This window comes from Trachinotus anak, unplaced genomic scaffold (assembly GCF_046630095.1).
Source record: "Trachinotus anak isolate AG129_WGS33_773 ecotype Australia unplaced genomic scaffold, CSIRO_AGI_Tana_v1 ptg000011l, whole genome shotgun sequence".
NCBI classification, from domain to species: Eukaryota; Metazoa; Chordata; class Actinopteri; order Carangiformes; family Carangidae; genus Trachinotus; species Trachinotus anak.
In genome coordinates, this window is record NW_027273862.1 from 7,612,707 (window position 1) to 7,639,919 (window position 27,213).

General features: G+C 41.4%; 1 long non-coding RNA gene across 4 annotated transcripts; it reads left to right on the plus strand.

Annotated features, from left to right (window-relative positions):
- The first annotated feature begins 79 nt into the window (after positions 1-79).
- Positions 80-26,516, plus strand: LOC139628068 (uncharacterized). 4 transcript variants are annotated; one of them, XR_011692675.1, is made up of 5 exons: positions 80-126; positions 2,830-2,897; positions 24,450-24,589; positions 25,066-25,271; positions 25,431-26,516. It is a non-coding gene; the product is annotated as an uncharacterized lncRNA (long non-coding RNA). The 4 variants fall into 4 exon arrangements; XR_011692674.1 differs by lacking the exons at positions 80-126; positions 2,830-2,897 and adding an exon at positions 8,102-8,486; XR_011692676.1 differs by lacking the exons at positions 80-126; positions 2,830-2,897 and adding an exon at positions 8,496-19,386.
- Positions 26,517-27,213: the final 697 nt, after the last annotated feature.

Here is a 27,213-nt window from a genome sequence, read left to right on the forward strand (position 1 = left end):
ACGGATTCTCATTGGTCCATGGGATAAACGTCCTCGTAGTTGATTTGCTGGCGATTCCGTCACGTAAAAGAGAAAGTGTGCTGGGGAAAAGTAGGTGACGGAGCCGTGGCTTGTTGTCCATCAAAGGTATGTAGAGCGGCTCTGATTTTTATCTCGCAAAAAATAGAATTAAAAATAATATTGTCATCAACAAAGCCATACCCTACAGGCTCATTTTACAAGCCTTTGAACTGCCTAATTGAAATGGAGGGTGATTGTTATTACCATTAGCCTACAGTGAATACACCTGTGTGTTTCTTACTATAATATGCTCAGATGTCTGCTATGAAGAGCGATCACTGGTTATTGATTATTACCCCGTGCCCAGCCTGTCAAGTTAATTTTTTTTTTTTTCCTGAATTGGCTTTAAAAAGAGTTAAGTTGTACCCTAATTCAAAGCCTGTATGTTTGTATCTGTTTAAGTGCTAGTTAACTGTCACAAATATAAATAAAGGAAAAGAAAAATCTTAATTCAAATCTTAAAAATCTTCTTTGTGATGTTTAATGAGGTTTGAAATATTTCACCTTTTATCATCTGTACAGGTTGAATGAATATTATTAAACACACTTCATGTTAAACCTTTAGAAGACTTCAATCATGATGTAATTGTAAAATAATAATAATAGCAGTTTTCTTCCAGATTGTGTGGTCCTCCAAAGGTAAAAAAAAAAAAAAAACATTCTTATAGTTAGGACTGACTATAAAGTCAGGTTACTTCTGAGTCTTTTCATCCTGTTCCGTTTTGACATAAGTTAACAAAGAGTCCCCCTAACAAGAGTGTTTCAAGGCCCTTTGATAAACATGATACACACTTTTCTTCTGCCTTCATTTTAATGTCTCGGAGTACTGCACAGCAAAAGTCCCTTGAGGGTAAGTCTCATCCAAGCCATCTGTGTCACACATTTCTTTAGCTGTGACCACGCTTCATTGGCAGTTCATTCTGTTTGATTGATTGATTTCCAAACAATTACACCTAATTATTTTTCTGGGTGAGAAAAAAAACTCATTTAATGCATGGGTGATTGCATTAATTGGGAGAAATGACTTTGTCCAAGTTTCAGAGTAAATACAAATTATTGACTCCATTATTGTTATCTGATTGTATATTGTCCCAAGAACACTTCACTGACAAAGGTAATTAGTGTCCTGCTTCTTTATTGGGGCAGCCAACAATGCAAGGTCATCATAATTCTTTTGACTCATACAAATCAAAGACCACCTCAAAACAAATAAGTTTATGCCTGCTTTACCTTCATCGACATTGGGCTAAACTGTCTGACACAAACAAGGGTGCAAATATCCACACCATTGCTTTCGTAATTAGTTTTTTGTCTTTGCCATTGATTCTTTATCTAGTCAACTATTGTGACCTTGTTTGGTCAAACAAATATCCTAATGAATGTAATTAAAGAGGGGAGATTGGATTAACTAATTGAATATGTGACCGATGGATCTGGCTTTTCTTTCATACTTTTAAAACTTTATAGTGAAATTTCATAACAAATAAATATAAACGTACATTTTGATGTTTAGGGGGGAGTTAAAGAGCTGGAAATGTATTATAATTTAAATTAAAATATATAATTAGTAAAGATTCATGAAATCCGTCTGTGCTGACAAGGGCCAAGACAGATTTCGCAGTGAACAAAGTGTAGCTCAGAGCCAGATCCTTTTTTTTTACATTTGCCATGTAGATTAATGATGTAATGGTATATTTTATTGTCTGATTGATCCTCTCTAAAAGATTTTTATCTTTTCGTTTCATCAACATTTTACAGATACACACTTTCAGCTGGCGTCAGAATTCAAACTTAAGATGAAATATGTTCCCCTCTGTCACTCCATTCCTTCAGAGAATTTTAGGCGCACAGATTCAGATCTACAATTTGGTTTAAATGACAGTTAAACATTACAATTGGCAGCCCCTGGTGAAACCTGTCTTGACAGTGCAGACATAAAAAAGTGAAAACAGATGACTCCATGTCCACATAATATGTAATAACAATGTTAGTTTGAATAAAGAAAGCCAGATCTAGATTCAAATGTAATATTCATTTTAGAAATATGAACAACTGGGGAGTAAAGGTTAAAAAAACATCAGCCAAATCTTTCATATAGCAATAGTCTTTCCTTATCCCTGAGGCGATGGCCTGGCCAAAACCTCAATGCAGCAATTATTTGCTGTAATGACTGCAGTTCAAATAAGCCTGGAGATTTTATTAAACCAAATGAGAGAATCATCTGTGTATTATCACCTTGTGATTGACAGTGACAAGTGTTGGGCAGGCTCGGATGTGAGCATGATGAAGAAGCTCTCGGCAAAGCTCTCGATAATGTTACCCCTGATAAAGTTGCCTGGAAAACCGCAGCCAACAAATGGAGAGGGAAAGCTCCACGCATATTAATTCCAATTGTCAGATCCCTCCAGTGAGGGAGCTGGGGGGGTAATCTGGCAAGCAGCCCCGGCTGCCCCTCTATTCACTGACTGGCATTTTACACAACTAATGAAAAAGAAATCCATTGTGCTGATCATATGCATGGTTTTCACTCCATAATAATGATGAAATAGAAATATTCATAATAAAAGTAAAGGTCACTCACTGCTGCAGCTAAGCTTCCTAAGCTGCAACCTTTGCAAGAGCAGTTGTCAGGTTCCAGCGATAAAATAGGAAAAAGGGAAAGGCGTCAAGTTTTAACCCTGCAGAGGCCAAGAGGTGAGACACTGCAACCAAGCTTCTTTGTACTGTAGCTCCTTGGTCATTTGTTCATCTTTCTCCTACACCAAACAGTACAGATGCCTGTTCAAAGATGGATCCAGCAGAGCAGTCTCCTCCAGTGTCCAACTGACAGGTTAAAGGTCAGTCACATAGTCTTATTTACATAGTCTTCTCTGTGACATACAGTATCAAAGCTAGTGTATACATTCTTCAGGGATTTGTCGAGTCTAGTTAATAACATACAGGGAAATATGAACAGCCGCCTCTCCTTTCTTCAGCACTCCTATCCTGCCTCTGTATGTAGGTCACCTGAGCTTCTTCAGGCATATGAGCAGTGGAGTGCAAGGGTGGAGAGAGGCATGTCCCACCTCTGAAGGACATTCACAACATTATTATTGCCCACCGTGACTTCCGCACTGAGCCCCATCTTCATATGCATCATACATTGGCATTTATTAGTGCCATGCACTAAGTACAGGCCATGTTATTGAATTTGAATATCAGCTCCTAGCCACATTCGCAGGCCCTGGAAATATATTATATTAAGATGAAGCAATCTCATTTAATAACACCGAAACTAATAAAAGGAGAGCAGATTGGAAATTAAATTTATGAATATTGCTTGGCAGCAGGAGTGATCCAAAAAAGCTCCGCTTGGTCTGTCATATGCAGATATTTCTCTAGCTGTAAGCTCAGGTGTTGGAGAATTTCTGCCTGTCTTCCCATGAGTATCGTGTTGAGAAGGCAGCGGGTATGTTTCAGTCATTTTGTGTTTGTTCAAAAGTAGAGGGCCATGTTGTTGGCTCCTTGAGTCTAACTGGACAGAAATATTTTGATGAAATGAAACGGCAACGATGTGATTATCATTCTCCATGTGACAACACATTACAACCATAATGAGTCCAGTGCAGGATGAGGCTGTGATGATTAACAGTGCAACTTTTATGCTTTTATTGTACTGTATGTGTGAGTTCAGCATTTGTCCAGTCCAAGTCCCAGTACCACAAAAGTTAGAAAAAATGTAAAAAAAATGTACATGGTCAGAAAAAGCCTTTCTTCCCCTTTTTTCCCTGAAATCTTGAAACACTGGCTCTCTGAAGTGGCGTTCATCCAACAGTAGTCATATCAGTCTCCACCAGAGCTTAGCAGCTCAAATTATGGAATGCCACTTCTTCACTTTATTGACTCCGCTTCACACAAGCCCGTAATTTTCCCTCTTGTGTTGTTGATGGACATCATTCTGTTAGTCAGTGTTTCACTGTTGAGTGTGTGTGTGTGTGTGTGTCTGTGTATGTACAGCAGCCTTTTGCCAAGACATCCGACGGGCCTGGTCCATCTGTGTGTAAATGTTGACTCCCGGTGGAGCTGTGACTGTCACTCATTGCCCAGCCAGGCTATTGCCAGGCATTGATCGCTACATATATCTTGCTCTGTACTTCCCAAACCTTCATCAACAGATGTGGCTGCAGAATTGATTAGTAGCAAGTCAATGACCAAATCTCTTTGGAAACATTTTTATTTATGTGTGTGTTTATGTGGATAGCTTAGAGGGCCATTAGCGGGATTACCTTTGAGGCTTGGCTGAACAACAGATGTTCAAGGACGACTCAATCAATTTGACTTACAAGAGGCTGCAGTTGCAGGAAACAAGTGATAAGTCTGTGGAGGAGGGGAGGGGGGGTTAAATAAAACAGCTCAGTCTGGTAATACACAGGTACAGCAGAATTAGACTTACAGTAGGCCCATTATTTAGAGTGAGATCATTGACTAGAATGCAGTTAATGAATTGAAGTCCTCCTTACATTTACAAAATGATCATAAGATTTGTTGGTGCTGTTTTAACTATTCACTGCTTTAGGCCCATTAATACTTAGACTCACACTGTATTTGTTATATATAAATACAGGACACAGTTTTTATTGAAATAAACAAATTCTGAAGAACAACTTATCATGTGAATGTGCTTGGGTCTAAAAATCGGTGGCCATTTAGCTGAGTCACACAAAAACAAACTTATTTGGCCGGTTAATATATCAAATATATATACAGTGCAAAATGTATTTATTAAATAGGTTTCAGCCCTGCAGAATAGCATGGGTATAAGTAAAACATTTTCAATATAAGCAGCGCGATCTTCCAGAAAGGCCCATTTTAATTTGTGCAGAGTAGTGCATTCAATTATACAAGCATCTATAGTGAATTCAAATTAATGTTTGATATGGATATTTTTTATTATATTTAAATAATCTCGATTCAGCACAAAATGTATTATTTCTCAGAGAAGATCATGTTCTCTCATTCTTTTCAATTTCCTCTCATGAACCAAATAGTGAATAAATGTGTTGCAGAGACTCACGATCTCCCTTTGAAGTCCATGCTTATGCTTCCTTATCTGCAAACTTATTAAAATTAAGTCAGAACACAAAATGGTATTTAAAAAGTTTAAGTGAAACAATTTGCATTGGGAGTGTGTGAAAATGCTAATGCATTCTTTCACTAAGCCTCACAATCACTGTCATCCATTTTAAGCGCTGATTGTTTTCCACATGGATGCCTTCATTCATTATTGCAAAATTATAAACATAAAGAATATCTCTGTATTAATATTTCTGCTTTTTGTAAAAGCTCAATCAACCATAATGTCCTAATTTTTTCTCTGTGAACCTCATTTTATATTATCTCACTACTCAAGGAATGGATGTCCCAAAAGGGATTTATTTCATTTATGAGGATTATTGAATTAAATTAAACTAGACACTTACCGCAAGCCGAACAGAGGTACCTTATCCACTTAAAAGGTAGGTCTGCTCTTCACTGCTATTTAGGCAAACACTTTAGGCAGCAAATGCCTTTTGTTGGCTGAGCCTAGGTTACTGCATAATTCATTTGTTCATTAAGGAAAAGCGTTGAAAGTGCTTGAGGTAAGTGGAAAAGGTCATGTATTGAATGGATCTTTAATTAAGCTACTTTACAACCACAGTTACAAGACTGATGACATATGCATCATGTTTGTTTACATCCAGCATTAGTATGTGGTAAGAGAATGTCTAAGGAAGAAATTATGGAAAAGAGGTAGGTGAGGTTGATTTGACCCAATTATTTGAAATTAAATATAATTTAATTTCTATAAAATAACTATTAAAGATATTACTATGTGTGATTATAATGAACATTTGGGTTTAGGATAATTTTAGGTGCTATCTTTTGAGGATTTTTTTTGACATGTACATTTTAAGTGTCTTTCATAAAGAACATTTGTCTCAAAACAGCAGACCTGTGAAAAACACAAGCCTGCCTGCTGTTCTTTTGTTTGGCAGCAGATGGCAGGCTGTTTCCACTGATGAACCATCTCCAGACACACGCACATGCTGAACTTCTGTACCCTGTCGCTGTGATGTTGGCTTCCCAGATCTCCGTGCTCTTGCCTGTGAAATGCATTCCCATTAAAAAGGCATTTTTAAAGCCAACACCAGTGCTATAACAATCATCTCCCTGAAGCCAAGCCTCCACACCCGGGAGCTCGGCACTGCCACACAGGCAGACATGTGGCGGCTGCCACAAACAAAGGCCCCGTACTCTCCACCCCATTCCTCTTCCCTAAGTCTCCACATGGTTACAGGCCGGCCTGCCAGGGGCAATTACACCCACAACCCAATGTGTGAGGTCCCACAGAGACCCCAATCACCCCTAACAAGATCAAGGCTAACTCCCTATCACATACACAGTATAGAAACACGCATACACCTGCATGTGTGTGCAAACACTCTGTCCCCAATCTCTTCATCCAACCTCTCTCTCTCTCTCTCTCTCTCTCTCTCTCACTTGCTTCCACACACACTCTGGCATGCTCTGAAATTATAACACATTTTGACTGGCTGTGGAAAGTATAGCTTTTTTAAGAGCAACAAAAATAACAGGGTGACAGTCACACTGTCAGACATGGTTGTCTCATTTCGCTGTATGTCACCAAGTGCAAGGGTTTGTCTTGGTGACGCTGCAGCATAAACACATCAACATGTTTCATTGTTGTAGATTACGGATATATGACTAGGTGAAACCAAAAAAGACAGTTACCCAGAGTAGAGCCCAGTTTTAGCTGCACTTGCTTAAATGAAGCAGTGCTTAAGTAAAGTCTATCTTTCCCCTCCTTTGAACACAGAGGATCTGCAAATATGTTACCATGTTGCCCATCAAGGACTTGTGCTGTCCCATGTCTTGTAACAAATACGAACATTTGTTTAAATCCTGTCCAGTTAGGTGTTCTGAGGGAGTTGGTGTCATTTTCAAACATGGTAGGTATCTGATTTTGGAAGGACACTCTTCATTTGTTGCATCTGAATGATTCACTGTTGGTAACAAGGGCGTATATTTTACCCTCCTTATCAGGCCCAGCCCATGCAGACAGGCGAGATGGGTGACCGGTGAGAGTAACTGTACTCCTGTACCCTGATACAGCCATCAATACCCATGAGGCCGTGTGTCAGGCAGCAAGCAGCCTGAGCAGAGGTTCACATGCTTCCTATGATACCTCAGTGAGAGCCCATGCTTCATGTCCTCACACCAAGTACTGATGTGGCAGCTTACTAAATAATTTGTGCTTCTTTAACGGGGTCATTGGATAGAGAATCTGGTCCTTGAATAATTAATTGAGACACAGTCTAAGCAGCCGACTTCTGTTTCTTCCTCGTTTGAGCCAGATTGTCTGCCGCTGTCCCCCGCATTCATACTGACTCGCCGTCTAATTCATCTGGATTGGAACCTCCATCACAATAACGCTGTAGGCAGACTGGTGTTAGGAGGAGTATGTCCTGAACATGACCCACAGGATCTCAAAAAAAGAAAACCACACACAGCCACAGAATCTATTTTCATTTTGTGGATAAAAATAAAACAGAAGCCTATTAGCACCATGGCTTTGTTTAGCTACATAATTGCTTTTCATTATTCAGTGCACAATTGATACCCACAGTGTAGGTTGAAAGAGGCGCAGTTGTTGGAGTGAGACTGGAAATGAGATCTTTATTGATACTGCTGTATCTCAGATCTGATTGTTACAAATGCTGAGTGATAAAACTGGAGCCTGATTTTCTGTCTGTCTCTCTTCAGGCTGGCTCATGGTAGCCTGGAGGCTGGAGATGCAGGCTTGTTCATGACAGATTTCCTGTTCAGGGCACCAAACTGGCTGCTATGCAAATTGTAACTCTCCCTTTTAGGAATAGTTCAATATTTCGTCAAAAAGTTTGTTTGCTTTATGGAGGAGAGATGGAGGAGAAGATTGACACCCTCTGGTGGTTGTAAGTAAAATAGGCTACCATGAGCGGCCGGTTATCTTATCTCAGCATAAAGACTGGAATCGGGGAAACAGCGAGCCTGGCTTTTTCTTAATGTAACCAAATACACCAGCTCTAACGCTCACAAATGCACACATTATACGATATATATAATTCTGTGCAGAAAGTGTAAAAACTACACTGCCCTCTCACAATTACTGCCCTCCGTGCAGCGCTGCATTTTCAGGGCAGACTGCAGGATACAAAGAGTCGCTATCAGAAAATGACAAGTCTGGGCAGGGCTAGCTAGATAGCATGTAGCATGCTAACTTCAGTAGAAGAAAACACATGATGCAGATAGAGAGTCAACACTGGCGTTGCTCTCCACTGCTGGAGGTTGCTCCTGGTGAGTAAAGGCACAAAGTTTGATGCTGAACTGGCAACGTTTCCTCTAGACTGGTAAGTAAACAGCTGTTAATGCTAACACTGGCTATGTAACAATACCAAAACTTACAAGTAGCTCCTTTAAACCAACAAAATATAACTTGTGAAACAATGAGTGTTAAAGTTGCTGTTAGTCTGGGCTCAGACTACAGGAGTTTTAAAATCCTTACCAATTTTGAAATTGAGTCGCATTACACACATAAGAAGAGATGTCACAGATTATCTTCTCTCTAATCTCAAACATGAAGTTACTAAAAGATTTTAAATCACGGACTACAAGATGATATTAAAATTTTCATACCACGGGGAGCAATTGCGGAGCAGCGCACTATCTCACGTGATCTCACAGGGAGGCAGATGTAAATAATATGGAGACTAATGCAACTAGTTGCGATGTGAGTAAAAGTTTGCGGTAAGAAAAAAAAGCAGAAGGCTAAACGAGTCTGGATGAAACAATGGTTGGAAATACGTGGTCTACATGGGTTGTATATTCTTCAGCAAGAACTGGAAGTGAATTTTAAGTGTCATTTTTAATATCTGTCAACAGTATGCTAGCTAACGTTAGCCTAAACAACTAAACTGTTTACTGTTGCTTGGCAACACCGTCAGTCACCGATGCTTCAGGACTGATGTAATCACAGTCGTAATCATCCTGATTTTAATTCCAATCAGAGCGGCCCCAGTGAACCTGTGAGCAGTTGGAGAGGCTGGACCGACCAAGGTCCAAGGCAAGATTTCTTCCATAATTGTTGGAAAGGGTAATTTGAAATTAAATCTGGCTTCTGTAGTCTGAGTCAGGCTTTAGTGTATTTTGTTACCTACAGACAGAGCCAGGCCAGCTGTTTCTCACCGTTTCCAGTCAGTATGCTAAGCTAAGATAACCACCTGCTGGTTGTATATTTACCAGACAAATGTGAGAGTGAGAGTCATTAACTTTTGCTCTAACTGCCACTTAGGGTTTCTTAATGAGGGCACTAATGTTTGCAGTAACATTTACTGGATATTTTCTAGGTGTGAAAACAAACATGAAAATTAACCACCTTTATTCATAATACCCTTCAGGACTTCAGGTGATGAGTGTGACTGGCCCCTGTGTGAATCACACCTCTAAATCTTGCAGTTTTAGTGGCATGCAAGTGGTATAGTCATTGGGAAATCAGACACCAACAGCCAGACATGTCAACAAGGTTGAGTGACATTATTTTGGCCCACAGAACCAGGGCTCTGATTCGCGTGTATGCATTCCAGAAATAGTTTCCCATCACTGCAAATCCTGCTCACACTTAGCTGTCCTTGTGCTCATCACTGATAGCCTTCCACAAATTTAAATCCTCACATTGATTTATTCTCATATTTTGTCCCTTCAGTTGTTTCGAAGGAGATCTAGTGTATGACCAGGGCCAATACTTCAGGATAGTACCCCAGCATGGTTGTCAGGGTCTGTGTCCCTTCAGAGCAAGCATGAGGGATAGCGCTATAAGTCTGAGGCGCACGGTAAAAAGGACAGTAAGAGATAGAGCTCTTTAAAAAAAAAATACGCCAAGACAGGAAGAATGACACTTAGCCCTTAATCATCTCTGTGTCTGCAGGGATCCCCTGTACTTTTGTGTCTATTGCAGATAATGGTCTTTCCTTACTTGACAGCATGTCTTTGCCGAGCCGGAGCTCTATAACCAATGCTTAAGTGTATCAGGGTGACAAAGCGTTGCTAGATTCGCTGGTGTCACGGCTCATCATGTAGTGACATTGCTGACAGCTGTGGTGTTAAGACAGGGAGGCTGTTGAATGGAGTTAGAATAGATTCTAGTGCAACAGACCCAACTTCCATAACAATGCCTTCCCTAAGGATCATGCTGCAATATGCAATCCAACAACACCAGCTGGAACCACTGGAAGACTGGGAGGGGAAGTAATGGAAATCTTGGAGTGCAAACCAAAATGCTGCTTCAGTTATTGGAACGCATGGGTGCTTGTGTTCAGGAGAAAAACCAGAGGCAAAAAGAGTACAAGAATGGCAATGTTTTTTTGTGGGATAGATCTCTCACGCGCTATAAAGGCTGGCAGGCTGTCCAAGTTCACTGGCTCATTGCTCAGAAAAACGGGGAGGGAAAAGTCCCAGCCGTCACATATAACCGCACCATCTTGAATCTGTCGAATCCCATCAGTCCTCTTCTATGAGCATGTCGGAGGAAACACATCCCTGCCAGGCCCTCTGCTAGTTTTAAGGGACTTCCTGTTTGTTGAAAACAGTACCGACAAATTGTATAATGACAAATGGTGGCCCAAACATCGTGGGAGCATGCTGTCTTGGGACCTCAAACTCAGTTGCAACTAATTTTGCCTCAACCCCAAAACAAGCAGAACAACATGACAATGACCAGGCTTTGTCTGTTTCCACGCAGAAATGGTCTCTGAGGTTTGGCTAGATGTGAAGAGAGCTATACTTGTAGTTCTTTGCTGGGCTGTGAATACTTTTAAGAATAATTACATTCAGAATGACTGGGAAATGCACATTTCTAATCTACATTTTTGCATTCAGGTAATTTATAGGAACTGAAGCTGAGGGCAGAGCTCTCAGTCTGGCGTCATGGTGTGTTTGACAGACCTCACTAACTGGATTCTAGTGTTTATGAGGCTGATCAGGACCCTGGATTAGATTACTGTCATCCTCTATTAGTGGTTAGGAAGAAATACTGATGTTAAAGAGTGATGTTCGTAGGCATCTTTCCATCAAGCTATCTCAAATGATACAGTCTTGCCTGTGTACTGTGCTGCTGATACCTTGAAATTTATCCTGGTTTAGATATTTTTCCCCTTTGTATTGTCTTTCATCTACTCACACTATAAGAGATCAATGGCAACATGAAGGATCAGTTAAAAATTCTTGTACAGTATAATATCAAGTTTTTGTGTTACCACATCGTCAGATGTTCAGATATGCAAATAAATGTTAAATTGTTACTAAATTGTTTAGTTGTATAGAAAATTGTTGCTTGTGCCATCCATCATTCTCAAATTTAACAATTTAATGGGTGGCCTGGAAGGAACAGTTTGACATTGTGGAAAAAACAATTAGATGAGAAGACTGGTACCAATCTATACAAAGCTAGAGTCAGGAGGCAATTAGCCTATCTTAGCATAAATAATCTAAGAAGGGGGAAATAGCTTGACCAAAGCAAATGAGATTCATTTAAAGATACAGATAAATGTTAATGACTGATCTGTAGAGGTGCTGGTAGGTGCACGTCTGCGCTTCAGACAGAGCAGACTACCTGTTTGCCCCTACTTCCAGTCAAATTGTAGCTAATCGCCCACTGGTTCTGGCTCACACTAACTACTGCTGAACAGCAATGCATTACTGTGTAATGTGTACTTTGTAATGGCTGAATTGTATCAATTCCAACCCTTGTTTCTGATATGGCAACAATAAAGCTGTGTAAATTTCTCATTGGCCCAACACTTCAGGACTTCCATACCACAAATCTTGTTCAAAAGCCTCATATGTTTAAACAGGCCTCTGTAATGATGGTGCTGACCGTGTGCTTACATTTGGCTGCTCAACTTTGTCGCTGAACTATAATGAATGTTGTGGTAATCTATTTCATCCCCCGACCATTAGCAGGCTGTGAATGCTCTCTAATACCAGTCCGGCCCTCATTTTCCGGGCCTCTGATCGCACAGAGCGGTGGGCACCTAATTCGCTCAATGAAATGGGGGCTCACGATTACTGGGGCAGAGATTTAATATATCACGGAAAATTAGGTCGATTTTAATAAATTACCCATCCCACTAAATAGTCCACATATGCTTGCAGTGGAGGAGGGGCTGTTTTGCCGATGGGAGGACTAGTTATTTTAATACATGTATTAGAGGATGGGGATGAGTGCTATAGGAAGAGGAGGTGTGCCCCCAACAAAATAAGGGATGTCAGCATTTCCTAGTTGCTTAGTGACATTGGAGTTCTCATAAACAGGAGCAATTAAGGCTTTGGCTTTATCTTCAGTCATCTTAATGGACTATACAGGCCGGTACCTCCACATCTAAATAATCTATATTCATAGCTTCCTGGACCTCCCAAAATGCCACCAGCCCTTCCACTGGCACACTGCAACTTGTCACACAATGCCTGAGTAAATAAAATATGAGTTAGTACATTTTCACCATGTAGCACAGGGTGTATTTTACTTTTACGGCAGCATATTTTGCTCATGATGGAGGGCGAGAGCGAGAGAAGTCGAAATGCCTCCATAAATCATTCCTTGCGTTCTACCTCAAAAATAGTGCTCACATGATAAATGTGAGTTTACTGGAAGCATTTTAACTCTGAACAATGAGTCTGTGTGTGTGTGTGTCTGTGTGTGACAAATCTGGAAGCATTTTATGGTCAGCCACAGAGGCCTCTGTGATTGGACAAGCTATGTCACTCCTGGTCTTAAAAGGCTTTGCACAACAGTGAGGGCATCCGCGAGTCATCCCGCCATTTGTGGGATGAGAAATTCCACAGGATTCACCACACAGTTAATTTCTATCCAAACTGCTTATTCTATCTGCAGGCTTTCACAGACACATGATTCAGCTTAGTAATTTGTGATTGTGGTCCATAATCAATACCTAGGGTTTTCTGGATCTTTGCACTGACTAATCTGTAAGTGGATTTGTCAGTGTTATAGGAAGATAGCTCTGAATCACATCGGTAATGCTCTGATGTGTGTATATTATTGTGAGTCAGGCACTCAGGGAAGTACAGTGTGTGAACTGTGAACTTCATCATTTTGCTGTCGGAATGACATGGACAGGACTCAGTATACTCCTGTGGTACGGGCTGCTCATCCTCTAGTTTTAGCTCAGTGATAGCTAACTCCACAGTCTCATTAGCTATGTCTCCATGACAGATTTTGATTTTACCTCTACTGGCCACTACTATTTGGCTCATTGCCTAGTGTCCTTTTCCCTTTTCCCTCTCTCTTTCCTCCTCTAATGATGGAATAAACTTTCTTGTTGTTCATCTGTCACTGCAGGTTGAAAGCTCTTCACGCGAAGAACTTCACATCATAACTGTCCTATTAAATCACATCTAATATTTTCATACTAATTACTCTCTAAACATCTAAACTCTGACTGTATTCATGAGCCCTTAGCACTAACCTGCATTAATTGTTTTGTTTGTTTATTTGTTTGTTTGCATGGGCACTTGGTGGTAGTGCAATAAGTTGTTATCACTACACTGACTCTTATTACCAAGTTGTTATAGTTTAGCATCATGTTGCCAAGCAGTTGCTTATGTTCACACATTCAGCAGACACACAGCTATATTAGCATTCATCTGCTGTTGTGTTTCTAGCTATACCTGACCAAATAGTCCACTACTGACCCTCCTTTTAGCTCTAGTTTGGTCTCCACCAATTCCAGAGGGAAATAATTGGCTCTTAAACTACTAAATACTCCACTGTTTTTACCAGCCAGTGGCTAACATTGTCTGCTGTGTGATGGAGGGCAGCATCTAAGATTTCCTGCTGAAATTAGCTTCCCGCTGCACCAGGAAACAAAGTTGATGGATGCAGTGAGAATGAGCCAGAAAACCAAAAGAATGAGCTGAAAGATGCTGTGAAGCTACACAGAAATCACTACAAGCAACACCTTTAACAACACGGGTGAATTTTGATCACTGCTAATATAAAAATATCAGCTTTAACTAATTATGGTTATTCCATGAATATTATTGTGGCACTACAGCTCAAACTGTAACCTGTACAAGCGTTGGTTTATAATATTTATTTAGACATTACAGCAACGCTTATTGTACGTGTAGTGGAACTGGCATCGGATAAGAGCATTATGCAGACATGTCAAGAGGGAGCTATTAATACTTATTCAGGACAATAATTAATCACTTTGAAATACAGTGCATATGAAATCATGCAATCAACTGTGCATGGTCTTCAGTTGATGGTGCTGCAGTAAATAGTGAAACAGCTTCAGTACAACAACAAAAAGTTTACATATACAGATGTCTTAGAAAATAAATGGTAGAACTGCAGTTAATATAATAGTGAGTAATAGTTTTTCCCCTCAACTGTCAACAATGTTAAAAAAAAGCAATATATTACAGAGGAAAGCAGGGTAAATATGTAATTATATCAAATCAGATAAATATAAATCTATTTTTAATGGATTTATATTTAATAAACAGTCTTGAAATAAAAAATCACTAGTAGTATGTTTACATATTTCCTTTTGCTAGTGTATGTTTGAGTGTTTCTTATAAGCTCTGTGAAAGGCATGCAGGGCTTCCAGAACTCTTCATATCCTCACATTTCTCCTTCTGTATTTCACAAACCCACTCCAAACACCCACCCCCTCCCCCTCCCCATTCAAGATAAATATGAAACCAAAAGGAGAAATTCATGCTTGAAGCAAGAGAACTAATCTCCCTCCTGCCTGTTTCACTCCTCTGTGTTTAATTGATAGAAATTGCATGCATCAAAGAAAACGCACACTGAGATTTAATGGGCATAAAATGGACATTAGCATTTTAAAGAGGTGGATTAACACATTAATCCGGGCAATTTTCATCCAGCACTTCCAATGAGATCGTCACAGCGCGCAGGCTCCTAATGGGGCTTAACTGGCTTTCTGCTTTAGTGCTGCTCTCAGGGATAACACCAAAACTTTTAGTTTTTGGAGAGGGGGAAACGAAGGGGCTTAATTTGTGTGACGGCTCTTTCAGAAGTGAGCTTTTACTTCCAAGTGAACAGACGTTCACATGACACATTACACAGTTGCAACAGTGCCATGGGTGTACGCAGCGTCTGTTTGGAGGAGAGACACTGAAGAGATGTGGCTTTTAGATGGTGAAATTGCCCGTGCTTGAAAAGCAGTAATCAAAGCGGCTGTTGTTGAATGAACATCATGGAGTTGACTTTTCATCCATGCTGAACATGTGTGGTTTTGCTAGCACACTTGGTTGTTAAGCACAATCAGTGTACATACAACGGAGGTTTGAGTACATGATTTTACCATGATGTGGGGCGCTGGAGGGCCTGCATACTGCTGGGCCCTGTTTTACAATCAAAGCACGTCCAATATGCTCAACATCCAGCCAGATGAAACTCATTTGGGCTGATTTTCTGAGAAGAGATCTAAAGATGCACATCGGTTTGAGACTCCCACACCCAACCCCAAGAGTAGAAGATGCATCGCTGTGTATCATTTCTACATACAACTTGTCAAACCAGAGGAAGGAAGTGGCTTCCACTTGATCCCAGAGGAGCGTAAGTTGTGTTTCATGTGTGAGGGACGAACTCATGATGAGCACACACGTCCTGTACTTTATGTATATATTCACACACATGCACATAAAACATGTTCACACACACATCGTACCAGTGCAAGCCATCATCAGTGACACAAACCCTCAGTGGTGGTGTTTAGACTACACTGAGCTCTCTTGATGCAATGTGTCCCCTACAATGGTACGCACTTTCATTTCCATCCCCGTACGGCTGCTCCTCCCTTTTGTTGGGAGTCATTTACACCGCAGTTTATGCACACACAACATGTAAGCCCGCTGTACCTCCATGCAAAGAGAATGTAATGTAGGTCATCAAACAGAGCCGACTGGGAGAGTGCTGTTGTTTGTGAGCGGCGGGGCAGCCTCCAGAGTAAAGGACTGATGTGGAAGGAGGGGTGTAAAAAAACAACAGAGAGGAAAAAACACAATGGAACAAACAAAAGCTTCTTAGACAAACTGTTAAAACGCAGAGTGTGTCTGTTTTGGGTGTTGTCACTGGTGGGTAGAGGTATGGAAATACAGAAACACTGCTTTCTCTCACTCCCTCTCCTCCTATCTCGTGCTCTCTGGTGAATAGTTTATGCTACGTACCTTCTACTCACCTCTCCTGTACTTTCCGTCCCATTATCACTCCAACATGAGATTGCACTCAAGACAAGCTTGGAATTTTTGATAACATGGGTTGTGAAACTGAAACATTGTTTTGAATTAATAAACAACATAGTCTGGAGCTCTTAGTGCAGAATCCACCCTTTTCCTTCCACTCACCGTATTATTAGTAATATTACTTTTTCATCCTCTGCCTGTTGTCCTGTACCATCTGAGTAATATTAGAGAAAGCTCTCAGCTTCCTGGATGGGGAATCGTGGGATGGGTGTTTCCTGAAACATGCTCTGGCAGGGTGCAGTGATTTGAGTAGCCCCTGAATCTGCAACACATATGACATCTGAAAAGACAGGCTACACTCAAAGCATGGTTTCCCTATTTCCTCTGCTACCTTTGTCTAAAAGCCTGCAACATCTCCGTACATGAGTGCTGTGCTGTAAGTGTCTAAGCTCCGGCCTAGATCAGATGCAGAGTTGATACACGGCATTCTTACCTAGTCAGAAATCTTTGACTGCAGTGGACACAGACCAGCCATAAATTTATGGCAGCTTTATAAGGTTCTTTTCCTTCTGCCATAACCTCACCCTTCCCCTGCATATACAGTAACTCAATCATCCTTCTATTTTCAACACGTTTACCAGATAAAGACAGAGAGACCCCCTCAACCTCCTCTGCGAGAGATAATATGCACATTCCTATGGCAACCACTCTGTCATGGTCATTGGTTTCTTGCCAGACAATGAAACGCACTAACGTTACAGGTGATCCAAAATGTCAATACCAACAGAAACCGCCGTCTCCCAGAGTACAAATCTAACCTCACTGATCATGATCCGCTTTTGTCACCACCTTTTCCATGAAGTTCTCGTCAAACACTCCCTTTATGAAAACACAACTTAATTAATGTCTAAACCTCAAAATGCAAATGTTTCAAATGTAAGAGAAAGTCTGGTTTTGATCAGTAAGAAAGAAAACATATATAGAGGAAAATTTTCACCCAGGGGCTAACTATGGCCGGTATTTGAAACACTATCAAAGACCTGGTCTTCTCTTCATCCTTTGAGAATAATTACACTTACTGTATCTGCTGCTCAGTCTGATTCGTGTTAGCAGCTTGAGAGACAGCCAAGGCACTTGGACGAAAAGGACAGAAATTTATAGCGCAGTGCTTGTCTTTTCATTTGCCTTGGCCAGGCTTTCGACAGCCTCAAAAAGCTGGTAAGCTCAGATACTTTGAACCGTATGATAAGGATCAGCTCAAGTCAGACAGACGCTAGGCTAAGAAGAATCCAATTTTACATAAGGGCTTTCAAAGAAGTGCGACATCCGTAATTGAATATAGAGTACCCCGATAAAGTGATCAAAGCACAGAGCTTGCAAAGTTAATGAAAATAAATAAAGCTAAAAAGTGCATTTCTCTTTAGTGACAGGAGGGTTTAAAAAGATGCTGTTTTATCCTGAGTGCTCAGACCTGTCTTTTAATAAGGATCATAATGAGGGGTTTCCTTTTTCAAAAAAAAAAAAAAAAGAAGAAGAAGAAGAAGAAGAAAATCACAACCCTGCGAACAGGACAGAATTTGATTAGGACAGCCGGCTCTGTGCGATGTGTATGTGTGCATGTGTACGGATGTGAGTGTGTGGAATAGATCCATCCATTCCTGATGTGGCTCCCAGCAGTCGACAGCTCTGCCAACCGTTGTCATTTTCTGGCAGCCAGATTACTCTTGGGGTGGCATTTTCACAGTTGTCAAGTGAGGATTTAATGGCCAATTATCCTCAGATAAATATATCTCTGCTGAGGAGAGGGAGGCATTGTAGGAGTGGGAGACTATCGCTTCTAATTGTGGGCTAAAGAAAGAGGAAAACATGTCTGGTCAAAGCCTCCAGAGACTGGCCGACTTCCTATATCCCAGCTCTGCCACTTCATCATCACCCAAGAAGGGAGTTGGATCCCTTAAAATAAAATCCACTGTACTGTAAATCACGTGTTATGCTTACAGCACAAAGTACACGCCGTCGTTAAACAGGGTGTCGCCATCCTTACTTTGACCAGAGCCTTGCTGTCGATTGTTTTTTCTCTCCCTACTGGTGTTCATGACAGGAAAGGAAATTGCTCACTGAGGAGACTGCTGGGGCCAGTGGGATGAGTGAAACTCAGGAGTGATGGGATTATGGAACGAAAACATGGAAAACTAAATTTAGCACCTTACTGCTGGGCTACAGACATGATGTCAAGGAAAACACTGTAAGATGACAAGTAAGATTTTTCTCAAATGTTACAGTGATATTCGTTGATTTATTTGCATAATAATAAACTTTTTTATGCCACAAAAACACTCAAATCATAATAATTTGCGAATGGAAGGTCTCAAAAAACTCAACAACTCAAAGCTTTACCTCTTTACAAGTAATTCTTTTGAGTTGGCAGATGTCACATGTGGAAAATCTAATTGAATTTGTTAAAATTATAATTTTATTTGCCATACATTTGATTTTACAGGAGTTATGCATTTAGGGGGTCAAAGAACCTTGACAACAATTTTAAAGCCATTCAGTGGAACCAAAATAAAAGAGCAACTCTGAACATGTCCATCTGAATTGGGTGTCCCATGCACAAAAAAAATCACCACCTACAACTTCCCCTTCCTCGCTGAGACCATCTGCAGTAACTCCTATAGAGTCTGGCTTAGTCTGGTTCCCACTAAGGAGCAGAGTTAAGTTTTGCTCAAGAGGCAGCAGTGATAGAAACAGGCTGGTTTCAGGCTCAGGCATTATACAGACATACGTCTATGTTGCTGGCAGGTTAGCGGTGTGTAGATGTCAATGGGGATCGAGGCTAACAGGCTGAGTGGCCTGCACCAACGTCACCTCGGGTTAATGACAGTGACAGTCTCAATCGCTGTGGTGGTGGGGAGGATTTAATGCTTCCCCTTTGGCACCAGGAAGTGCTGATAATGATGCTGGGTGGCATGGAGCGTGTCCCTTCTGACATCAGCAATGATTTAAACTCCTGCAATGGTGAGCAAGTTCATACACTCACACACACAGGCAGACAGGCATGAACACACAACTATGTCCAAATGACGCCTCACATAACCTATTGTCTTCTTTATGGTTTTTTATGAGGACACCACACATTAATCAACAGACCAGTCAGGTCCAACCAATAACCTGGTTTTCAACTGTAAACCTGAGTCACTATGGTGAAAACCATTAAAATGTCAAGCTATTTAAGACGCATGTATGGACACAGTGATGCCACTGCAAAAAATGCACGATATGTACTAATTCAAAATGTAAACCACAAAACAAAAGTTTGTTTATATCTATCAAAAGCTAATAATGTCTAATATTGGTAGACATACACAAATACATACTGTGCATACTAGTTAGTAGAGGTTTCATACTAGGAGGAGTTAACTGTCCCGAGAGGATATGGCAGTAGTGCTAAACACCTTATTATCACTTGACTTACAGAATTACAATGACCAAACAACCTATTTTTTAAATGCATATGCAATACTGCTTTATACGCTACACTACACTATGTCTTTAAGCCAAAACTGTACGTAAGTTTTTGCAGCCTGAATTTGTCATACATGCTTCTGCAGTACAACTACACCGCACCTTGCCCAATGCTAACCTAGCTAGCTCTGACATACTGCAGTGCACCATCAGCAAGAATATCGAAGGTATGAATGTGATGGCTCTTTTGGATGGATTTCAATAGGAGTAGTTGGCTAAGTGACAGCAATGTTCAATTTTTGTGCAGCATTGTTGAGCTAACAAGCTACCTTGCTAACCAGCTTTCAGATACAACCATGTGTGACCATGTGTCACAATCTGAGCATTTCGAGCCAGGGGCCAGATGTATTTTAATGCACATAGCTCATTATTTCAGATTGTTACATACAACTGAGTGGTGTTTAAAAAAGGTCCCATCTACAACTCAACATTAGTCTGTCACCATGCACATCAATGAGCTGTCAACAAATCAGACTTTTTAAGCTAATATTAGCTCACACATTTATTCATTAAGGAACTCTGAATGGTTTGGCCCTAACGGCATCACCAAACATAACTTATTTACAAAGAGAATGAGAAGGCACACCCCTGAGAAGATGAACTATATTTCTGTCTCCTAACCAACAGCCATCAGCTGTTGCTGGTCATGTTTGCTAAAAGTTACCTCTAAAAGTTGCAGCTAACCTAAAATGTTACATGAGCTTCTCTCTGGCACAGGTGTGGTGTGTGCTATTCTTACCACCTGAAGTAACCTCAGCGTAACTGATCAAAATGTAATGAACGTTTTTCCTCCCCATTGCTATATTGTTCACGCTTACAATCACTATTCTGTGCTCTGAGCTAAGGCTTTGCCCGTCATTCTCCTGCTCTTCCTCTTCTTTCCTGCCTCCAGTCTTTATATTTACATTATCATCATTGACACTCTAATGATTGGTGTGATTATGCATGCGGACGGGGCTGTGAACAGGTGTGTTGACACGGTGTTGACAGGCTGGCACGGTCACATCTCTCCCAGTGTCTCAGGTGGGAGCTCTGGTTATGCACAGCCTTCATTTAGATTCGATTACAGTGATGCACGCCTTATGGGTGTCACTTCTCTTCCGCTTCACAATTTAAGGAGAAAGGATGGGCAGTAATTGTGCTACCTGGGTGCCGAAACCCTGGTGGCAAATCAAGCAGCGGGTGCGTGGTGGCATATCGTCTGGCTGCCTCTTCCCAGCTCATTTATTTGCCTCCAGTTGTCAACGCGGGAATATCACTGTGTGCAAATTAACTAGCTGGGCCTGCAAGGAGCCACACTGCCTCTTCCCGCCCACCCCGCCCGAGTGACGCCTGTTATGTCCAATTACACACCCAGTAGTTGTGATCAGCATGTATAACTAGGAGCTCCAGCATGAGCACCCATGCACACGCACACGTAGAGTATGCATGTGCATATGCGTCCTACGTGCAACACAAACAAACACAGATCCACACAGCCTCACCCGCATCTGCTTCATTACCCACAATCCCCTTCACTGCAGATGCAGAACTCTGTCTCCTCTGGGTTTTCATCTCCTTCTTTAAGATTCCAAGGGGTCTTCATTCTGCTCCACAATAAGCTGAGAGAGGACATCACCTAATAAGTGACAAGCTGTATATACAACATAGATATATGAGATGCATCATGTCTTCTTAAAGGCAGGTGAGCGCAGATATCACATTTGCAAACAATACTAATATGTGACATATGCCACTGTGACACATATTCCCAAAGTAAAAGAATCTGCTGGGAACAGGAAGATCACAGTTTCTTCTCTAGTCAACAGAGCGAATTCTCATCTTACCAGCTCCAAAGCCTTTGGGTATTGCATATTGCAAATAGCCTACAGCAGTGCAGTTATGTGGAACAGAATAGAAAAGCATGCTGGTTTTGGTTGGTTAAAAATGAAATGTTAGATCTGTAGCGTTTACTGTCGTACAGTTGTTGTTATTTTAGTCTGTGGATATTTGTGGCACGTCTCTCGACATGGCCCGACCAAAGAAACAGCATTACTCAGGCTCTGGCCACATGTGAGCCGCACATTACGACGAGCTGTGCTGGCCTGTGACCACCCCTGCTCTTAAACTGCAGCGAAAACAAAAGAAGACAGAGAGTTCAAAGCGGTGTCTGTTTTCTGTGTAGTCATGGTGGCCTGCCGTCGGATGCTTTCATCATATCTCTCAGTGATGCCACAGTGCCCAGAGGGGGTGATGTCACAGCAAGGTCAATGTCAAATATGAAAGAGGGAGAGGCGGCTGCCAAGGACTTGTGGGGAGAGACAAATTTAACCAGAAATGTCCTGAGATGGGAGGCAAGAAGTCACCATGTGGCACATTCGCCTCCATGCCTGCACATCAGGCCTGTATACTGTCAGCCAACTGCAGGCCACGAGGGCCGGGGACGCAGATAGTCAACCACATGCTTCTGTTTATGTCTCTGTCACTCTTTGTCTCTTCTCTCAGTCTTTCTGGAACGCAGTCAAATGGACAAAGTGCTCCGTGAACAAAGGGAGCATTGGTATCCTCAGTACGCCGCTTACTGCTCGCAGCAGCTGTGGAAATGTCAAACAGGGATGAGATGAGAGAAGTGTTGCGAGTGGGATGAAACTGCTGACACCTCATTTCCTTTCATTCCCAGTTCTGAAGCTACTTTTGTCACAGAATGTTTTATATATGTGTATGCCCTATCTCTCGTCACTTGCGCTTTTCACCCGACATCAACCGTAGAAACACAACACATGCTATCACGCAAACTGCTCCTTGTGAGCCATTTGTTCTGCCGTGGTAGCGTGCTCTTTGTTTGAACCTATGTTGTCTGTTTCTCCCCAAATCTGCTTTTTAGAGGGAGCACAGAGGGAGACACTGTTGTTCAGACCGGCTGAAGGTTTTTCTATGTGAGTGTGTTGTGATTGCTGTCTCTACTATCACTATTCTTTTCTTCCCAGAATGTAAATCTCATGTTTTAAAGATTCCTTTAATGGGAATCAAAGTCTAAATATTTCAATACAGCTATTTTATTATTCAGTAGACTCACAGGCATTTCCAGCCATCTGACTGCGAGAAATCCATGTGCCTCACGTCTTAGCGGTGCAGGTACATGGCTTCAGCTGGCAATATTACAAGGATTAGCATGGCATATGAAATATTTAGTGGATTTCTTCTCCCCTCCCTCTAAAACCTAATAAATCAAATGACTGCCAAATGTCATTAAAGTGATGGTCTTTGACTGGGTAAGAGAGAGTCCCTTTTCATATTCAAATTTGGGGTGGAAGAAATGAAAGAGCGGAAAGGTTACTTGGTTTAGCTGACAACCCCCAGTGCCCCAACGCTGGTGGGTGAAGACTTGAGGAAGGGCAGATGGAAGGAGGAAGAAGGAGTAGTGGGGCGCTGTGACAGAGGAGGCATTGTCTGACGTGCCAGCCGGGCGTCCTCGTGGCACTGGTCTCCTGTTGGCGCAGGCAGGGCGTCTGGCCTGCTGTTTTGATTACTCAAAGATGGGTTTTTTTCCCAATTTCCTTTTCTTTTTTTGGACGAAGTGTCACCTCGCACTGGATCACAGGCAGGGGCTAGTGGGACAACCAGCTGTCTCTGTCACCAACTGTCACCGGCATTGTCTCTCTGCCCTCACTGGCTGAACAGATGACGGACATTTGAATGGCAGGCCGCCCCCAGCCCCCCCGACCCCCCAAACCCAGCATACAGAGGAATCATCGATATTCATCCCCTCGCCCACCTCCAGCCTCCCTTTCTGTGTTTTGAGTCATTCATATGTAAACACAGAGATAAAACATATGGTGCTAATTTGCAACAAATCAACAGTGACCCAGGCTGACTTTCTACTCCAAATATTCATAGTGAGAGTTAGTAGACGCCCAGCACCTGTCTGTGTTTGAAGCCTTGCCTTATTCATTACCAAAGTGTGTTGGCAAAGAGTGTCAACAAAGGCACAGCAGGCCTATAATTTGCATTCTTCCTGCAAGGTGACATAATGATGTAAATTATCAAAGAAAACTGATTTTGTGTAAGACACTGAGGTTGTTGTAATGCCATTGGCGTTGGTCTCACGAGACAATTTGAAAAGGAAATTATAATAGATACACAAGGCACTGTTTGTTACCTTAACTCCAAAGGGAAATCAGCCTCAAAATCATCTGGATGTGAACTCATTGAATGACAGCTGTCCTCGTGTCGACACCTCATCAGAAATGACAACATTGATCTAAGAGGGATACAATGAGCCAAACAAACTTTGATTTCACTTCACTTACATCATTAGAACCACTCATAAGGTCACAGCATAAGGAATCACATTGAGGAACATCATGAAAAACATAGCTGGATTAAAAGGAAACAACGTTGACAAAGTTAATATCCATTATACATCAAATTGATAATGTTAATTTTGAATAAGTCAAAGGTGTGAAATATTCATGTGGAGCTGTCCAAAGTTTTTTTTTCTTTTATTCCCTTTCTCTCCTCCTCCTTCTTCTCTTCATGTTGACTTGACTTTCTTCTCCATTAATTATCATGCCCAGGAGGTTTTTCAGGGAGAGGAGCAGCCATCAGGCTGAATCATCTTGACAAGGCGGCATGGCCCAATTACACCAGTGCTCCGCCGGGCTTTGATGTGGCGGAAAAGCAGAGAGATAGGGGCAAATTGCACAGCCATATTATGGTAATGATCTGATTTAATCCTGCCACTAAACTTTATGTAGCTTGTTTAAAGAAGATGCTAACGCTAATTACAGAGGTGCACAGAGGTGTTGGGTGGGATCGGGTGGAGAGGGCTGCGCCTAGCAGCTTGTGGTGGCAGTGCTGTCGCCATAGCTGGTGGGAGTTTCGAGTCGACAAAGTGCAGCTCATAAATGTTGTAAATGAAAATGAGACAAAGTGGACTTATTTCCGTTTAATTATACATCCAGCACAGGTGAAAAGGTCAGGGGTATAGGAGGGCATGTGCGCAAGTTCAAAACCTGTTGGGCTTCCAATGATAATTAACACATCTGAGGATGGGAGGTAGAGCAGGTTCAAGAGAACAGGAAAGAGACTGAGACAGGAGGAAAAGGGGAAGTGGGGAGGGGGTTAGAGAGGGGTGTTACAAGGAACGCACGATAATATCAGCCTGTAATTAACTTGTCACTTCAATTACAGCCTCTCAGATTGGAATTGTCTTGGGTTATGGTGCCGGGCCCTGTCTGTATGGTTAATTAGTCTGACGAATAGCCACCAAGCTCCTCTCCGCTCTCCACGCCGTCACGCCTGCAGCTACGTGGTTTATTGTTCCTGATGATTGACTAGCATGGAGCCGAGTGCCGATCCAACTCAAGAGAAGGAGCGCGACTGATCAGCTGTCAGAGGTAAAGCGACTCCATACTGTCCTCTGTTAAATTTTAATGGCTATTATGACTTTAACCTCTTTGCTTACTTTTCTTTGTCAAAATTTAATGTCTGTGTAAAATGTATTATGACATGGACTGTACTTGAAATAAGCTCAAGTTGATTTTATCTTCAAACAGGAGGAGACAGACAGAGAGGCCACACCACTGATGGCTGGTACTACCTGAGAGCCTCGTATTTAAAGAGTTGATGGATCAATCATTCTCAGCTTTGAGTTCAGATGCTTTATACCTAACCTGGATGTGAACCTACCTGTGGGCCATTTCCAACTGTTAGACCATTAATAGCACCAACCATATGAGAAAATAAATAAATAAATAGGGACAATGAAAAAGGAATTAATAGTGAAACAAGTAGATTATTTCATGGTGGAGTTTCCTCTCTTGTTTATCAGACCACAAGGCATTAGTGCCAGTGGAGATATGAAAGCCAATATAAATATCATGCTGACAAATTGCAGACTAGAGAGCAGTCACAAAGCTTCCTTGTAGGAACACGCTTGTCTTTGATACTGTCTGTTGTATTCATAAGGAAAACTGTGTATGTATCAATAGGCAGAAAAAAGTAAACATAATTATCCGTTTGCATTATGCTCAGAAGGAGATCAAATATATTTAGCATTCTAAGATAGGTTTTTAAAGTTTTTAAATGCAAGTGAAGTGCTATAAATATACATTAGAGAGATAGTTGCAGTATCTGGTATGGTTTGTCCTCTGTATTACCTTTCTCCGTGAAGATGAGGACATCTCCTGGGACGCTGAAGGCCTCTTTGTAAAGATTCCTCACTTACACAGGCAGTCGTGTGTACTATCACAGCTCGTGGTGTAACTCTTTGAAATCTCACTGTCATGCAGAACTTGCACTTGTTAAGGACTTGTGAAGATGTGTCGAGCATTTTGACACAGGTATAATCCGCATTGGGCTGGAGTGGATCGCTGTGTTTTCTCTGATTCTCTGAATTTATTTCAAGAAACAAATGAGTAGAAAACTTTGAAATCTGGAAAGCAAATATTAATAGCTTTACAATGCCATTTGAATTTTAAATTGTAAATATAAGTGTTCTGTTTTCAAATGCAGGACATGCCATCTTTCATTTCAAGGTTACAGTCATTTTTTTTAACAAGTGCATGTACGCCTCCCAGCCTGAGTGTATGAAACAAATGTAATCAGTAAAAAGACCCCCCCACCCTCCCACCTTTGATTAATCATCACTACATCGCTTATACAGATAATATACTGTGTGCTATCAAACATCTGTGAAGTGAGGAGGTTGCTGTTGGTTTTCTCCTTTTTTATCTCCTTTATCCCTGCTACTGTCTCGTTATTGCAGACATGGTGAAAAGATTCAAACTCCAAACACAAAGACACTGAACATGCAGATCAGGGCCAGTAGCCACTGATGACCACTAAAGTCTTAAGTACAGCTGAGGGTGGTGGGAGTGTAATTACTTTTACAGGTATGTGCCCATAAACCAGTTTGTTAAAATTTTGCTTTATTCCAATGTATCCTGAGGGGGGAGCTGAGTGTCTGTGCCACGTTTCATGGTAGTCCATCGAGAAGTTGGTGAAATATTTCACTAAAACCCTATAATAAAGTGAGGGGATCACCAAAGTTAAAGTAGGAGTCACCCCCTGGAGACCTCGGATGTCTGTACAAAATGTCATCATGGCTCACTAGACCACAGTGGTGAACCAACTGACTAAACAAGAGCCATTTTCATCTTTGGAGTAAAGCTTATCATACATGAAGATCCTCAGCTAGCCTGTATTGGTTACTACTACAATAATCACAATCTATAATCACAGATATTCAAGGAACAATTTGTAAATCTATACACTACCTTAAATCATAATACCTTTGTAGTACAGCAATGAAGTTTGACCGTGATGGCCCATATGTAT